The sequence below is a fragment of the Cannabis sativa genome, chromosome 8 (genome assembly GCF_029168945.1).
Source record: "Cannabis sativa cultivar Pink pepper isolate KNU-18-1 chromosome 8, ASM2916894v1, whole genome shotgun sequence".
Classification (NCBI taxonomy): domain Eukaryota; kingdom Viridiplantae; phylum Streptophyta; class Magnoliopsida; order Rosales; family Cannabaceae; genus Cannabis; species Cannabis sativa.
The window spans coordinates 6,886,989-6,904,756 of record NC_083608.1 but is presented as its reverse complement, the minus strand read 5'-3'; the positions used below and the strand labels follow the sequence as shown (position 1 = coordinate 6,904,756).

General features: G+C 37.0%; 1 long non-coding RNA gene across 1 annotated transcript; it reads right to left on the bottom strand.

The window, feature by feature from the left end:
* Window positions 1–7,550: 7,550 nt before the first annotated feature.
* LOC133029942 (uncharacterized) lies at window positions 7,551–9,421 on the bottom strand. Its single transcript, XR_009683869.1, has 3 exons — window positions 9,092–9,421; window positions 8,164–8,226; window positions 7,551–7,685 (listed from the first exon to the last, which is right to left on the bottom strand). It is a non-coding gene; the product is annotated as an uncharacterized LOC133029942 (long non-coding RNA).
* Window positions 9,422–17,768: the final 8,347 nt, after the last annotated feature.

Genomic DNA, 17,768 nt, shown 5'->3' with positions numbered 1-17,768 from the left:
GCTACCCAAAATACTTATGAAGCCCTAATCCCCTAACCGGGATTACTAATTAAAATAGCGCATAATTTAAACTTTTATATTAAACAGACTGAAAATAAACTTGTAATATATTTAAACTTTTCAAAATAGTTGGGATCCCAAAAATATTTACAAACTTATTACAAGTTCGTTCTTACTAGCCGACCTAAGCGGCAAAACATAATACAAAAGTCAACACTGTTAGACCCATAACCCGCTTGGTCTGAAGTGGCATGAACATGTACATTCTTCGCCCTGCTCCTGAAACTCATGGCTGATCAGCTAATGCCTTACCCTTTCCTGCACAGTAGAGCACCCGTGAGCCAAGCCCAGCAAGACAGTATAAATCATAACAAATATATTATGCTCATTCACATATGTCTGTATAGCACAGACCTGATCATTATTTCATCATGCCCATTTATGTCTACGTGGCGTAGACCTATGTGTTGCACTCACACATCTAATTAAATCTACGTGACGTAGACCCACATGTTACTCTCACACGTCTAAATACATTAAGGCCTTAGAAGCGGTTCATCTCGGTTATGAGTACCGAGTCCAACCTGATTATGCCTTGAGCACATAATCCTTAAATCTCATTTCAATTAACATGGCATGGCATTTATACACATATATATCACTAGGGTAATAACCCTAGGCTATTAAACCGTTCCTATTAGGGTAATAATCCTAATCCCGGTTACTTAACATTCATGCATATCATTCTCAACATAAGCGCCACTGCGCATACTCTACGTGCTAATCACTGTCTTACCTATTGTCCCGCAATAGTAGAGATTCCAAATCCCCGGGTGCTCCTGACCAGGTGCCGGTAATCCTAGTCACACACAATCCGGGATTTTCACAAATAGGGTTAACCCCTGATTTCACATTCATAAATTAAATTCATGGCATTTCAAATACAGATAATCACATAGAGCTCGAAAAGAGCTTTCCAACGGTATAAAGAACATCCCAAACGGAGTCCCGAGTCAAAAGTTATGGCCAAAACAAATTTCAGCATTTCCCGATGAACTCCAACCGAATTCGGATGAACCAACCGGAATTCCGGTTGTCTGGGCAGAGAACACGAAATTTCTCAATCTTTAAACCCCCAAAACTCACTCAAATCATCCCCAAACATTCCCAAACTTTCCAAAGCATCAATATATGTCATAATAAACATATTCCACAACTTAAACCCAACAATTGCACTAAAAATCAAAAGGTGCCATTAAAGCACCAAGCTTGAGTTCCATGAACTCAAGCTTGCTTTTCACAACCAAAATCACAATTAATCCACTTAGAGCAGCTAGGAAATATTATAGGGTCTAAAACACATATTTATGCATCAAAATTCAACAATAAACCCCATAATTTCAGATTGCACAATAATTAAAATCATGCCTTAAACTCCAAAACTTCAAGCTCTAAACTTGAGCTTCAAACTAACATCTTTCCAATATTTTCCAGCAGCTCAAGACCAAATAAAACATGTATTTTCAACCTAGAAAATACCCTAAAATCTTACTCCAAACTCAACAAACATAAGTCCCAACTAAATCATGCAATTTCACCAAGATTAAACACCAAACTTAACAACATGCATACACAAGAACACATCAACTATACATGCTATTAAAGCATAAAATTCAGCAAGCAAAATCAATTAGAAACTCAATTAAAAACTGTAGAGAATACCTCAAGACTAAGCAAGAATAATCCCCATAATCAAGCTCCAAAAATTAGCTCCAATTCACACCAATTTTCTTCAAATTCAACTTGAAATAACAAGAGGGTTTGGGAGAGAGAGGGGGTCGGCCAAGAGGAAAGCAAAACCAGAAAATTGCTTTTCATTTCATCAAAAATCAATTTTAATCAAACATAGTAAATAAGGGTCAAATGACCAAAATGCCCTCATGGCTTATTATTCACACCTACACCCTCACAAGGGTAAATAAGTCATTTCAATACTCAATTAATTTCAAATAAATTTCAGATTATCATTCATCAAATAAAATGCCAAATAATCAATCCAATTTACATTTCGGGCCCGAACCCGGTTCGGCCCGAAATTCCCGGTTGTGACTATACCGCGCTAACCTGTCAGAACACACCTGAAAAGACAACACAGGCATACTATATAATAATATAGTTATATTAAGCACGTAATTAAATTAATTTCATCATTTTACCCTTCTCGGGTCATAATTACCAAAATGCCCCTGGCTCACCAACGGGGTCTTTAATATATTAAAATTCATATAAATCACATATATTGAATTATATAATAATATAATTCCTCCATTATATATAATTATCTAGTTAGGGTTTTGCTAATCCATTTCTTAATTCCGGGTATTACAATTACCCCCTCCTTATAGAAATTTCGTCCCGAAATTTACCTGAACAACTCCGGATATTTCTGCTGCATATCCGTCTCGAGTTCCCAGGTTGCCTCTTCTACTTTACTGTTCCTCCACAGTACTTTCACCAGTGCCACTGTCTTGCTTCTCAAGACTTTTTCTCTTCTATCAAGTATCTGCACTGGTTGTTCCTCGTATGACAAGTCCGGCTGAAGTTCCAATGCTTCATAACTCAGAACATGGGACGAGTCTGAGACATATTTCCGAAGCATTGAAACATGAAACACATTATGTACAGCTGCCAGCGCTGGGGGCATAGCCAACCTGTACGCTACTTGCCCTATCCTCTCAAGGATTTCAAAAGGTCCAATGAACCTCGGGCTAAGCTTTCCTTTCTTCCCAAAGCGTTTTATGCCTTTCATCGGAGATATTCGGAGAAATACCATGTCCCCGACTTGAAAATCAATATCTCGACGCTTTGGATCGGCATAACTCTTTTGCCTACTACGAGCGCGAGCATTCGCGCTCTAATCTTATCAACTGCCTCACTTGTTTTCTGAACAGCTTCGGGACCCAGGAACTTTCTTTCACCCACTTCATCCCAGTGAATGGGCGATCTACATTTTCTTCCATACAAAAGTTCATAGGGAGCCATCCCGATTGTTGCCTGATAGCTGTTATTATAAGAAAACTCGATCAGGGGAAGGTACTTTACCCATGATCCCTCAAAGTCAAGCACACATGCCCGTAGCATGTCCTCTAAAATCTGAATGGTCCTCTCGGATTGCCCATCCGTCTGAGGATGAAAAGCTGTGCTGAACTTTAACTGAGTTCCCATAGCTCGATGCAGACTCTCCCAGAATCTCGATGTAAACTTCGGATCTCTATCCGACACAATGGACTTTGGGACACCGTGCAGACGAACAATTTCTCTAACATATAATTCAGCATACTGATCAATGGAGAAATTCGTCCGAACAGGTTAAAAGTGAGCAGACTTTGTAAACCTGTCCACTATGACCCACACAGAGTCAAATTGTCCCGTGGTTCTAGGCATACCTACCACGAAGTCCATAGCTATATCTTCCCATTTCCATTCTGGTATTTTCAGTGGTTGCAGCAACCCTGCAGGTCGCTGGTGTTCAGCTTTCACTTGCTGACATGTAAGGCACTTTGCAACATACTCAGCGATGTCATTCTTCATGCCTGGCCACCAAAACATGGCTTTCAGGTCTTGGTACATCTTTGTCGACCCTGGATGAACTGAATAAGGAGTCGTGTGAGACTCATCCATGATCTCTTTCTTGATGTTTTCATTCATAGGCACACAAACTCGACTTCCAAATCTCAACATTCCTGTTTCATCTACTGAGAAATCACTAGCCTTCCCAGCCAAAACCCTAGCTCGGGTTTTTATCAACTCTGAATCTTGCTTTTGTGCTTCTTTAATTCTCTCTAAAAGAGTGGATTGTAGGGTAATATTAGCCAATTGCCCCACAACCAACTCAATCTGAGCTCGAGTCATTTCATTTGCTAACTGTCGGGAGATTTGCTTCATAGTACTCAACTGACTCTGACCTTTTCTACTCAAAGCGTCAGCAACCACATTGGCTTTACCAGGATGATAAAGGATCTCACAATCATAATCCTTCACCAATTCTAGCCAACGTCTTTGTCTCATATTCAAGTCCTTCTGGGTGAAGAAGTATTTCAGACTTTTATGATCAGTGTATATCTCACATTTCTCGCCATAAAGGTAATGCCGCCAAATCTTTAGCGCAAATACCACTGCTGCGAGTTCTAAATCGTGAGTAGGGTACCTCTGCTCGTACTCCTTTAACTGCCGAGAAGCATAAGCTATTACCCTCCCAGCCTGCATAAGCACACAGCCGAGACCCTGTCTCGAGGCATCACAATATACCACAAACTTTTCCTTATCTGAAGGAAGAGTTAGTACAGGAGCGGTAATCAAGCGTTGCTTTAACTCCAGGAAACTTTTCTCACACCGATCAGTCCAAACAAACTTCTGGTTCTTTCGGGTCAGCTCCGTTAAGGGTACAGCAATCTTTGAAAAACCCTCAACGAACCGACGATAATAACCAGCCAAACCCAGAAAACTTCTGACCTCTGTAGCTGACTTCGGTACTGGCCAATCCCGTACAGCTTCAATTTTAGCCGGATCCACCATGATCCCATCTTTATCCACTATGTGCCCCAAAAATGAGACACGAGATAACCAGAATTCACACTTTTTGAACTTAGCATAAAGCTTGTGATCCCGTAATCTTTGCAAAACCGCTCTGAGATGCAACTCATGCTCTTCTTCTGTCTCAGAGTACACCAAAATGTCATCGATAAACACAATCACAAACCTATCCAGGTAATCCTTAAACACCCGATTCATCAAATCCATGAATGCCGCCGGGGCATTAGTGAGTCCAAAAGACATCACAAGAAATTCATAGTGTCCATACCGAGTACGAAACGCAGTTTTCGGGATATCTTCATCTCAAATTCTCAGCTGATGATAGCCTGAGCGAAGATCAATCTTGGAAAAGACCGTCTTCCCCTTCAGTTGATCAAACAGATCATCAATTCGAGGTAAAGGATACTTGTTCTTAATGGTAAGCTTGTTCAACTCCCGGTAGTCAATACACAATCGCAGGGTTCCGTCTTTCTTCTTCACAAACAAAACCGGAGCACCCCAAGGTGAGTAGCTCGGTCTGATGAATCCCAGATTCAGTAACTCTTGCAATTGTATCTTCAATTCCTTCAACTCAGCTGGAGCCATTCGGTACGGTGCCTTAGACACTGGATCCACTCCCGGAGCCAATTCAATAACAAATTCAATTTCCCGAACAGGTGGCCATCCCGACAAATCTTCTAGAAAGACATCAAGGAACTCACATACCAATCTCGTATTCTCAAGCCCTGATGCCACAGGTTGGCTAGTGTCCACTGTAGTAACTATGAACCCTAGACAACCTCTACCCATCAGGTCTTTAGCTTTCAACAGTGATATTCTCGGTATGCATGCCCCTTGAACTTTACCCACGAACACCGCTGGGTTAGCACCGTCGGGCTCAAACACCACCATCTTCCGTTTGCAGTCAATCATTGCTCCATATTTTGACAGAAAATCCATTCCCAGGATTATGTCAAAATCAGATAATTGCAGCTCAATTAGATTGGCGGTCAACTCACAACCGTCAATCCAAAAAGACAAGGACCGAATCCACCTTGTGGATATTATCAGGTCTCCCGAGGGTAACAGGGTTCCAAACCCCGAAACATAAATATCACATGGCTTATGTAAACTTTCTATCACTCTACTCGATACATATGAATGAGTAGCTCCCAAATCAAATAACACAGTATAAGCACAACCATTAATAGATAACTGACCTGTCACAACTGACGGACTAGCATCAGCATCTGCCTGAGTTATAGTGAAAAGTCGCCCCGGGTTCTGAGCAACATTCTTCTTAGGCTCTTCTCTCTTGGCTTGGGGACAGTCTCTGATAAAGTGGCCCACCATGCCACAATGGAAACATGCCTTGGCTCGGCACTCACCAGGATGATGCTTCTTGCATTTAGAACATTCTGGATATGATCGGAATGAGGACCCGCGACCCTGACGGCCACCTCTGTTTCCCCGAAACTTTCTATTTCCCCCTGAAGCTCCGGAAGCCTCAGCCTTCCGTTTGTGCTCAGGGTTGCCACTGTCGGTCCCCTTACTGACATTACCACCAGCAGGAGGGTTTGATGCCATGGCGGCATCCTTTGTAGCCTGCTCCTTCATTACTTGCTGCTCGGCCTCCTCAGCAATTAAGGCCAAGTCTACCACTCTCTTATACAGAGTGTCATGTGATGTGGTAATCTTCAAGTCCCGACTAATTGTAGCATTTAGTCCTCGAACATATTTATGCTTTCTGGTAAAATCTGTAGGCACCAGATCACCAGCAAATTTAGATAACCGATCGAATTCCAGAGTATATTCAGCCACAGACATTTTCCCCTGAGTCAACTTCACAAAATCTTCTTGGTGTGAAGTCCTCACTGCAACGTTATAAAACTTTTCTTCAAAAAGTTTCTTGAACTCTTCCCATGTCATGACACTGACATCTCGAGTCTGATTCACTATATCCCACCATACGCGGGCATGATCTTGAAACATAAAGGCCGCACAATTCACCCTCTCAGTTCCCGTCACCCCCATATTATCGAGGATACGGGTAACAGTGCTCATCCATTGATCGGCCTTAATAATATCAATGCCTCCCAAAAAAGCTGGAGGTTGCAGCTTCACAAACCGCTCGAACACAGAGTCCCGGAGCGGCATAATATACCCTTGGTTACCCACCACTGGCACAGGAGCTGGTGGTAACCCTTGATTCACTGGGGCAGCTTGTTGCCTTAAACGTCGCAACTCTTCCTCTTGACGAAGTATGACACTTCGCATTTCATGAAACATCTGCTGCCAGTCAGCAGGAGGATTAGCATTAACGGCCCCCGCATTATCCCCTGGATTTTGCGGAGGTGGAGGCAGTGCTGGTGGATCGGTTTGGGTAACCCCGGGCTCTACTTGCTCGCCCTGTGGTCTAGATGATTGCGGAGGGTCCATTACTAGTATCCCTGTAATCAACAACCCCAGCGAGTTAAGCACCAATACCACACTTACGCACTTATTGCCTTAAACCCTAACTCATCTATTTACCTCATACATATTTACATAAACAAATAGCATTTATAGCATGGCATCACATAACACATACATACTCTAGATGCTTGCATACTGCCTAAAATGGAAAGCGGTAAACAGATGATCACACATACAGTCAAGTATTTACTCTCGATACTTCTTGCACCATGAGTCGAGCCTATCTCTGACGACGAATGTACATGTTCGGCCGGTCTACAGGAAGTTTAAAAACCTTGGCGCTCTGATACCAAATTGTAACGCCCTAAATAATTAGGCACGCTACCCAAAATACTTATGAAGCCCTAATCCCCTAACCGGGATTACTAATTAAAATAGCGCATAATTTAAACTTTTATATTAAACAGACTGAAAATAAACTTGTAATATATTTAAACTTTTCAAAATAGTTGGGATCCCAAAAATATTTACAAACTTATTACAAGTTCGTTCTTACTAGCCGACCTAAGCGGCAAAACATAATACAAAAGTCAACACTGTTAGACCCATAACCCGCTTGGTCTGAAGTGGCATGAACATGTACATTCTTCGCCCTGCTCCTGAAACTCATGGCTGATCAGCTAATGCCTTACCCTTTCCTGCACAGTAGAGCACCCGTGAGCCAAGCCCAACAAGACAGTATAAATCATAACAAATATATTATGCTCATTCACATATGTCTGTATAGCACAGACCTGATCATTATTTCATCATGCCCATTTATGTCTACGTGGCGTAGACCTATGTGTTGCACTCACACATCTAATTAAATCTACGTGACGTAGACCCACATGTTACTCTCACACGTCTAAATACATTAAGGCCTTAGAAGCGGTTCATCTCGGTTATGAGTACCGAGTCCAACCTGATTATGCCTTGAGCACATAATCCTTAAATCTCATTTCAATTAACATGGCATGGCATTTATACACATATATATCACTAGGGTAATAACCCTAGGCTATTAAACCGTTCCTATTAGGGTAATAATCCTAATCCCGGTTACTTAACATTCATGCATATCATTCTCAACATAAGCGCCACTGCGCATACTCTACGTGCTAATCACTGTCTTACCTGTTGTCCCGCAATAGTAGAGATTCCAAATCCCCGGGTGCTCCTGACCAGGTGCCGGTAATCCTAGTCACACACAATCCGGGATTTTCACAAATAGGGTTAACCCCTGATTTCACATTCATAAATTAAATTCATGGCATTTCAAATACAGATAATCACATAGAGCTCGAAAAGAGCTTTCCAACGGTATAAAGAACATCCCAAACGGAGTCCCGAGTCAAAAGTTATGGCCAAAACAAATTTCAGCATTTCCCGATGAACTCCAACCGGAATTCCGGATGAACCAACCGGAATTCCGGTTGTCTGGGCAGAGAACACGAAATTTCTCAATCTTTAAACCCCCAAAACTCACTCAAATCATCCCCAAACATTCCCAAACTTTCCAAAGCATCAATATATGTCATAATAAACATATTCCACAACTTAAACCCAACAATTGCACTAAAAATCAAAAGGTGCCATTAAAGCACCAAGCTTGAGTTCCATGAACTCAAGCTTGCTTTTCACAACCAAAATCACAATTAATCCACTTAGAGCAGCTAGGAAATATTATAGGGTCTAAAACACATATTTATGCATCAAAATTCAACAATAAACCCCATAATTTCAGATTGCACAATAATTAAAATCATGCCTTAAACTCCAAAACTTCAAGCTCTAAACTTGAGCTTCAAACTAACATCTTTCCAATATTTTCCAGCAGCTCAAGACCAAATAAAACATGTATTTTCAACCTAGAAAATACCCTAAAATCTTACTCCAAACTCAACAAACATAAGTCCCAACTAAATCATGCAATTTCACCAAGATTAAACACCAAACTTAACAACATGCATACACAAGAACACATCAACTATACATGCTATTAAAGCATAAAATTCAGCAAGCAAAATCAATTAGAAACTCAATTAAAAACTGTAGAGAATACCTCAAGACTAAGCAAGAATAATCCCCACAATCAAGCTCCAAAAATTAGCTCCAATTCACACCAATTTTCTTCAAATTCAACTTGAAATAACAAGAGGGTTTGGGAGAGAGAGGGGGTCGGCCAAGAGGAAAGCAAAACCAGAAAATTGCTTTTCATTTCATCAAAAATCAATTTTAATCAAACATAGTAAATAAGGGTCAAATGACCAAAATGCCCTCATGGCTTATTATTCACACCTACACCCTCACAAGGGTAAATAAGTCATTTCAATACTCAATTAATTTCAAATAAATTTCAGATTATCATTCATCAAATAAAATGCCAAATAATCAATCCAATTTACATTTCGGGCCCGAACCCGGTTCGGCCTGAAATTTCCGGTTGTGACTATACCGCGCTAACCTGTCAGAACACACCTGAAAAGACAACACAGGCATACTATATAATAATATAGTTATATTAAGCACGTAATTAAATTAATTTCATCATTTTACCCTTCTCGGGTCATAATTACCAAAATGCCCCTGGCTCACCAACGGGGTCTTTAATATATTAAAATTCATATAAATCACATATATTGAATTATATAATAATATAATTCCTCCATTATATATAATTATCTAGTTAGGGTTTTGCTAATCCATTTCTTAATTCCGGGTATTACATATAGCATTCCACTAAGGTTAGGTTTGAATTATTTGGCATTAAAATAATGAAAATATCAGAGGTAAAACCCTACAAAAGTGGCCGGCCCTATACATGTGGATTTGGGCCTGACTTTTTGCAATTTTGCAGTTGTATCTTTTCTGCATCTGATTTTCTCAAAAATACCAATTTTCTAATTCAACCATTTAAATGCCAATTCTAACTATTTAATAACTATAAATAATTATTAAATAATATTGTCATTTATCATATTTATTAATTGAACCATACAAAGTATCATAATTAACAAATATGCCCCTAAAACTCTTTCTTTACAATTTCGCCCTTACTTAGTGAAAAATTCACAAATAGACATAGTCTAAATTGAGAATTATAATTGATTAATCAAAACCAATTATATGAGTCTTACAAGCAATATTATCTCAACTAGTGGGGGGACCATGGGTCTATATAACCGAGCTTCCAATAAGTAGATCAAGAATTTATTACCTAAATTCACTGACTTATTAATTCTTCGTTGAATCCACGCATAGAACTTAGAATTGCACCCTCAGTATATAGAATGCTCTATATGTTCCACCATATAGACACATCATTAGTTATCCATTGTTATAATCCTAATTTGATCAATGATCCTCTATATGAATGATCTACACTGTAAAGGGATTAGATTACCGTTACACCCTACATTGTATTTAATCCTTAAAACACTTAACCCCGTATAAATGATATTTCAGCTTATGTGAAATGAGATCTCCACCATTTATTTTTCGTTTGGTCAAGCTCGAAGGAGATCATCCTTTACTTACTATTCGCCAGATAGAAGTTATAGATTCCATGTTTATGTTAGCGCTCCCACTCAATTACACTACCGTGTTCCCAAAATGTACGTATCACCCTGACCTAAAAGTAGGCTTAACTAACAAATCAAAGAACACGAATAGCCTCTTGAGATTGAGCCTAATCATAACAGGATTAAGATCATTTGATCTAGGATCAACTAGGCGATATTGACTTGAATAGATATTACGGTAAGTTTAATAAATCTAAGTCAAAGTTCAATATCAGTCCCTTCCGATGCATACTCCATGCATCCAACCTGAGCTTTACTTTAACCAATGCTCTGAAAAGAACATAACATTTCTCCAAATGCAAGTAAACGCTTGTTGTAGATTATCATATCAGTAAAACCCTATGTTTGATAAATCTAGGAAACTTTATTCACATAGTCATGTTTACTTCCAATGTGTTGACAGCACAATAAACAGGATCAAGTATGTGAAAAAGGTTTCAGATGAATTCATACATTATGTACATATAATCATGAAATAAATCATGTGAACCATGCAACATTAAATGTTATTTCTGATCTATATTAATAAGTAAATCTGATTATACTGAAATGAGTTTTATTTAGGGCATAAAACCCAACAAACTCCCACTTGCACTAATATAAAACAAAATGTGCATTTCAAATAATCTCAACACCTTGATATACAAATCAAGTTTAGTAGTAGTAAACTCCTCGTAATAGGATCTGAAAGGTTGAATTAAACACAACCTTTTCTCCACCATTACTCTTCCTTAATCACAAAATCATTGATAATGTGAAATTCCTCTCTATATGTCTACTCTCTTGGGATACTGGATTCTATACCTTTGGCAACTACTTTTGGTTAATCAGGAAATTAACACTAGTAGTTAAGGTAATTTGGAATGGTGCAAAAGTTGTATAGAACTTTCCTTAGACTGAACAAGTACCTTTCCTGCAACTTTAACATTCAGTCCCTTTCTGGTAGACCTAGAGACTTCAGATAGATTTTTACACTTCTCCAAAATCACTATTCCACCCCCAGAGTAATCACCATCTTATTAGAAAGATTTCTAGCACAAAGGCAAATTTCGAAATCTGATGTGGCGTAGTCTAAGAGTTTTAAACACACCCTTATAGACTAACATATAGTTCCTCTTCTTTATCTTAAGATTTACTTGATTGTCTTCCAATGTTCTTCTCCTGGATTAATCTGATACCTACTCATTACTCCCACTCAACAGCAGGTGTCTGGTCTAAGGCATACAAAAGCATATCTAAGACCTCTCACTGTTTATTTAAGAAATTCTTTCATGGCTTTATCTTTTCTGGAATAGTTGAGACTTTTCCTTAGATAAATAAAATCTATGCCTAAGAAGATGTAAAGCTTCTATAGATTGCCATTTGAAAGAAAATGCTTCAGCATCTTACTAAAGTAAGTTGCTTGCATTAGAGTAAGTAATTACTGTTGGGTTTTATGCCCTAAATAAAACTCATTTCAATATAATCAGATTTACTTATTAATATAGATTAGAAATAACATTTAATGTTGCATGGTTCACATGATTTATTTCATGATTATATGTACATAATGTATAAATTCATTTGAAACCCTGTTTATTGTGCTGTCAACACATTAGAAAGTAAACATGACTATGTGAATAAAGTTTCCTAGATTTATCAGACATAGGGTTTCTGATATGATAATCTACAACAGAGTTTACTTGCATTTGGAGAAATGCTATGTTCTTTTCAGAGCATTGGTTAAAGTAAAGCTCAGGTTGGATGCATGGAGTATGCATCGGAAGGGACCGATATTGAACTTTGACTTAGATTTATTAAACTTACTGTAATATCTATTCAAGTCAATATCGCCTAGTTGATCCTAGATCAAATGATCTTAATCCTGTTATGATTAGGCTCAATCTCGAGAGGCTATTCGTGTTCTTTGATTTGTTAGTTAAGCCTACTTTTGGGTCAGGGTGATACGTACATTTTGGGAACACGGTAGTGCAATTGAGTGGGAGCGCTAACATAAACATGGAATCTATAGCTTCTATCTGGCGAATAGTAAGTAAAGGATGATCTCCTTCGAGCTTCACCAAACGAAAATAAATGGTGGAGATCTCATTTCACATAAGCTGAAATATCATTTATACGGGGTTAAGTGTTTTAAGGATTAAATACATTGTAGGGTGTAACGGTAATCTAATCCCTTTACAGTGTAGATCATTCATATAGAGGATCATTGATCAAATTAGGATTATAACAATGGATAACTAATGATGTGTCTATATGGTAGAACATATAGAGCATTCTATATACTGAGAGTGCAATTCTAAGTAGTTTGTAAGTGTTTTATATGGTATGGATCACCCTAATGGTGGCGACCATATTTGACTTGCAAATTATGAAACAATGGTGGAAGCTCATAAGATAGAATTGCCTTGACTCTCGCCTAAACAGGACAACGTTGAATTCCAATCTTGATCGAATAAAAGGTTGCTAGAATGTTTAACATTTTAGATGAGTTGACAACTCTATTCAATGGATGGTAGCTTTAACTCTCGCCTAAACGGGACACTGATATCAGTTTGTTGAAAACCTTGGAAATTATTTAGGATTGTATGTTTTAGTATTTTCACTTGTCATTCCTACTTGCTATATGTTTAATAATTTCTGAATTGTGTGTGAATTTATATTGAATCATGTTATTTTCTGTTATTATGTTGTAGTTTAATTTCGAATCTTCATTGTTGGTCTAACTTGATTTGTTTATCTAATGAGATAAATCCCTAATGGATTTTCACCATTAGACATACATAATAGTGTTAGATCTCGAAAGATAAATATTGTATATGCAACATCTAGCTGTTCATCAATTGATGACACCTTAGACTAGTATTTTTACAATATGAAACAAGAAGATTATCTATAAATAAGATTACTTTGACTCTCGCTAATCGAAGCATCGTTGGATTCTTATTTATAAACGAAATTATCCTAATTCCTCTTAGCTTATTCATTTCGAATTAGCTCAATAACATATCATTGGATGAATGGTCTATATATCATATCATGTCATTCTATATTTTCTCTTAAGAAATTAAATGACACATATGATTATAATCCCGAAATTCTATTCCCAATTGATATAAATCCTCAATCTTAGAAATCTCCTACTTGTATGGGCAAATCTGACTTAGAGTTTAAATTAGTAGTGGTGGTCCAAGAAAGAATTACTCATTATATTTGGTATAAATTTAAGTTTTTGACTTTAATTTTAGATTCCAAACAAAATTTTCTTATATTTCTAATTCCAGAATACTATACAGTTACACTTTCACAAGTGTTTAATAACCATTTTCTATCAATGGATTTCAAATTGTATGGAATATGAGTTTAATATTCTGTGACCAGGATCCACTTGCACTATTCTAAGAACTCTTTGAAGTAACTAAACCTAAGTCATCAAAAGACACAACCACAATTTTATTAATCTATGGCATTTGTATCTTGTTCATAGTGGTTTTGACAAGATCAATCTTTGGAAAGAGTTAATATGCCTATATCCACTGAAAGTATTTCATCTCATTCGTAAATGGATGTACATTCAGGGGTGGATATGAGTTTTTCGTTGTATTCTTTAAACAATCACTCTAGATTTTACCTTACGCAAAGAAATTTGAAATGTTTGAAAAATTTTATAAATTTCTAGCAATGGTGATTAACCATTAAGGTAAGTGGTTAAAGATCTTGCGAACTGATAGGGGTAGAGAAATAGTTAGAAGATATGCAGTTCAAAGATCATTAAATTGATTTTTGAATTATATCCAAACTTACCTCCCCAGAAATTTCAATTTGCATATTGATGATTAGTTACAAGTCGTTGCCTAAATCCTTCTATGGTAATACAATTTCAGAATGATGTAATGGTTGTATACTTAATGTAAATCATTACTAGATTCATGGATGTACTAATCAAAATCTTAAGAAAAGCTAGAACTGTTAACCATGGTTTGTTAGCTATTCTAAGTGATTAGGGGTGGACCATCCCATAGTCAATAGATAAGAAAATGTTTGTTCAAACAAATACTACTTTTCTAAGATAATGACTAAGTCTAAAAATAAAGTATCAAATAAAGGAGATATTTATTTCTTGATTCCAAAAGTGTTCTATCATCTTAGTTGACATATGATGATCCCACTGCCTCTGCTGTCTTGTCACAACTGAAGAGGTCGATACCATTTAGTTTTCTTAGACATAATTCACGGTACCTTGCCGTAGTGGGAGAGTTTCTAGGAACTCGCCTTCTTATGACTTGGAAGACACTAGTGATTAAAATCCATTGTGAGTTTAAACAAGTAATGGATTGTCAAGATAAGAAACTAAGAAGAAAAGCCAATAGAACTATGGTTTAATCCATTCACATGGAGTAACCTAAACTTTCTATTACAAGGACATAAAAGGAAATTTTCGTTAATAAGTCTATTCAATGGACTTAACAAGATTTCTTGTTCTTAGTATTATAGGTTTGAGTTTATCTAAACCTATGGCTTGTGGTATACCTGGTAATTACTTACTCTAATGCAAGCAACTTATTTTAGTAAGATGCTGAAGCATTTTCTTTCTAATGGCAATCTAATAATCTATAGAAGCTTCTCGACTTCTAGGCATAGATTTTATTTATCTAAGGAAAAGTCTCAACTATTCCAGAAAAGATAAAGCCATGAAAGAATTTCTTATATCAACAGTGAGAGGTCTCAGATATGCTTTAGTATGCCTTAGACCAGCCACCTGCTGTTGAGTGGGAGTAATGAGTAGGTATCAGATTAATACAGGAGAAGAACATTGGAAGACAATCAAGTAAATCTTAAGATTAAGAAGAGGAACTATATGTTAGTCTATAAGGGTGTGTTTAAAACTCTTAGACTACAGCTCATCAGATTTTGAAATTTGCCTTTGTGCTAGAAAATCTTTCTAATAAGATGGTGATTACTCTGGGGGTGGAATAGTGATTTTGGAGAAGTGTAAAAACCTATCTGAAGTCTCTAGGTCTACCAGAAAGGGACTAAATGTTAAAGTTGCAGGAAAGGTACTTATTCAGTCTAAGGAAAGTTCTATACATTTTTGGCACCATTCTAAATTGCCTTAACTACTAGTGTTACTTCCTGAATAACCAAGAAGTAGTTGCCAAAGGTATAGAATCCAGTATCCCAAGAGAGTAGACATATAGAGAGGAATTTCACATTATTAATGGTGGAGAAAAGGTTGTGTTTAATTCAACCTTTCAGATCCTATTACGAGGAGTTTACTACTACTACACTTGATTTGTATATCAAGGTGTTGAGATTATTTGAAATGCACCTTTTGTTTTATATTAGTGCAAGTGGGAGTTTGTTGGGTTTTATGCCCTAAATAAAACTCATTTCAATATAATCAGATTTACTTATTAATATAGATCAAAATAAAATTTAATGTTGCATGGTTCACATGATTTATTTCATGATTATATGTACATAATGTATGAATTCATCTGAAACCCTTTTCACATACTTGATCCTGTTTATTGTGCTGTCAACACATTGGAAAGTAAACATTACTATGTGAATAAAGTTTCATAGATTTATCAAACACAGGGTTTTACTGATATGATAATCTACAACAAGAGTTTACTTGCATTTGGAGAAATGCTATGTTCTTTCTAGAGCATTGGTTAAAGTAAAGCTCGGGTTGGATGCATGGAGTATGCATCGGAAGGTACCGATATTGAACTTTGACTTAGATTTATTAAACTTACCGTAATATCTATTCAAGTCAATATCGCCTAGTTGATCCTAGATGAAATGATCTTAATCCTGTTATGATTAGGCTCAATCTCAAGAGGCTATTCGTGTTCTTTGATTTGTTAGTTAAACCTACTTTTAGGTCAGGGTGATACGTACATTTCAGGAACACGGTAGTGCAATTGAGTGGGACCGCTAACATAAACATGGAATCTGTAGCTTCAATGTGGCGAATAGTAAGTAAAGGATGATCTCCTTCGAGCTTGACCAAACGAAAATAAATGGTGGAGATCTCATTTCACATAAGTTGAAATATCATTTATATGGGGTTAAGTGTTTTAAGGATTAAATACATTGTAGGGTGTGACGGCAATCTAATCCCTTTATAGTGTAGATCATTCATATAGAGTATCATTGATCAAATTAGGATTATAACAATGGATAACTAATGATGTGTCTATATGGTGGAACATATAGAGAATTCTATATACTGAGAGTGCAATTCTAAGTTCTATGCGTGGATTCAACGAAAAATTAATAATTTAGTGAATTTAGGTTATAAATTCTTGATCTACTTATTGGAAGCTCGGTTATATAGACCCATGGTCCCCCCACTAGTTGAGATAATATTGCTTGTAAGACTCATATAATTGGTTTTGATTAATCAATTATAATTTTCAAATTATACTATGTCTATTTGTGAATTTTTCACTAAGTAAGGGCGAAATTGTAAAGAAAGAGTTTTAGGGGCATATGTGTTAATTATGATACTTTGTATGGTTCAATTAATAAATATGATAAATGACAATATTATATAGTTATTAAATAGTTAGAATTGGCATTGAAATGGTTGAATTAGAAAATTGGCGTTTTTGAGAAAATCAGATGCATAATTGAGAAAACTGCAAAATCCAAGTAAGGCCCATTACACTACATGGCCGACCACTTGGAATGATTTTTCAAACTGATATTTTCATTATTTTAATGCCAAATAATTCAAACCTAACCCTAGTGGAATGCTATAAATAGATGGTGAAGGCTTCAGGAAATTGACACACTAAATTTTCTACTTTTTCATTCAGAAAAAACTGAGCATCTCTCTCTCCCTATCTTTGGCCGACCACTCCCTCTCTCTCTTCTTCCTAAAGATTTCGAAACTCTTAGTGTTAGAGTAGTGCCCACACACAGCAAGTGATACCTCAATTATAGTGAGGAAGATCGTGAAGAAAGACTTTCAGCAAGAAGGAGTTTCAGCACTAAAGAATCAGAGAAAGAGATCCAGGTTCAGATATTGATAATGCTCTGCTACATAAAGGAATCAAGGGCTAGATATCTAAACGGAAGGAGTCATATTATTCCGCTGCACCCAATGTAAGGTTTACTAAACTTTATATGTGTTTATTTCATCGTTTT